The 1,373-nt window shown below is 38.2% G+C and overlaps 1 non-coding gene across 1 annotated transcript; it reads right to left on the bottom strand.

Moving 5' to 3' along the window:
* Positions 1–833: 833 nt before the first annotated feature.
* TRNAR-ACG (transfer RNA arginine (anticodon ACG)) lies at positions 834–906 on the bottom strand. The gene has a single exon. It is a non-coding gene; the product is annotated as a tRNA-Arg (tRNA).
* Between the last annotated feature and the right edge of the window lie 467 nt (positions 907–1,373).

Raw genomic sequence — 1,373 nt, 5'->3', positions numbered from 1 at the left:
CATGGAGATTGCTAGGAAGGGAGTTAAGTGGGAGTAAGACATAGGACTTTGTGAACAAATTTAAATTTTGAAGGGAAAGACCTTTCGGTTCAATACATGGTCATAAAACTTCACTCTAGGTTGGACATAAAAAATCAGTAACCCATATGCACTAAGATTATTTTTTACATGCCTCTTTGTGGTTCGAATTATGTTTACTGGGCAAGCATATATCAACCGAATTATGTTCACTTTTTATATATCATTATCAGATTTTAGTACGACTTTATCCTGTTTTTTCATCTTCCCAACTCGGCATTCTTTTGCTTCACTCCCTTTGACGAGTTATCACAATGAATTTAGTTTTGGAAATTACATGAAGCATTAGTTTGAATGATCTGGTTAATCAAAATTTTGAATTTTCAGAGAAACGCACACCTAAATATGAGTATTGCCAATCCGTACAAAAAGCAAATGACATGCATCGTAAACACTAACATACCATGTCATATTGGAGCTTTATGGAAGGAAGTAGATGACGACACCGAAGGCAGAGAAAAGGAAGAAGGAGGAGTAACGTTTGTCTTGTCGGTAGGGTATGGTGTCCCGTGGCAACGCACGGGAAATCAGCTAGTATATATATATATGTGTGTATAAATAAAAGTAAAAAAGAAAACAGAAGACGTAGAAAAACAGAAAAAAGAGTCGCGCCCCCAATAGGTTTTGCCTTTTTGAGGGGTGTAAACGCGCTGCTGAGGTTATTTTTTATTACGGCCTATTGGGCCTTCATTCACGAGAGGTGCACCCATATTTTGGCCCAAGAGAACGGCATATAAAAATCGAAAAAGGAAATCCGACTCCGCTGGGGATCGAACCCAGAATCTCTGGTTTCGTAGACCAGCGCCTTATCCATTGGGCCACGGAGTCCCTTGATGGCATCATCTGACTTTATAGTTATATATTCTTTAGACCGTAGAAGGGCAAAATGAACATAATTAAACCCAGAGTCACTAGATCCGTAGACTGGCACCTTATCCATTGGGCCATGGAGTCAAAAAAAATTTATCAAGGATAGAAAAGTTCCCTATATAGTTCTAGCATTTTGAACGAAAAATGCTTCTCAAGCTTCTGGAATACAATGGGATCTTCGGCTTACCAAATTCTCTATCAAGCCGTGAAAAAGATTCAACAACAGAAACTCTATTATAGCCATTTTTATACATTCAATGTACTCTACACATAGAGAATACTTGACGGCAAGAAATCCCCTGAAAATCTAACTTACTAGCTAATTGTCTGTGCGTTGCAACGGAGGCATACATATTCTAGAGGTTCAACACCAATCATGTCCGATGTATACGTTACACCCATCATATTCTAGATTTTGGTAAATT

Source organism: Aegilops tauschii, chromosome 2, assembly GCF_002575655.3.
Source record: "Aegilops tauschii subsp. strangulata cultivar AL8/78 chromosome 2, Aet v6.0, whole genome shotgun sequence".
NCBI lineage: Eukaryota > Viridiplantae > Streptophyta > Magnoliopsida > Poales > Poaceae > Aegilops > Aegilops tauschii.
This window is presented reverse-complemented; position numbering and strand designations above follow the sequence as displayed.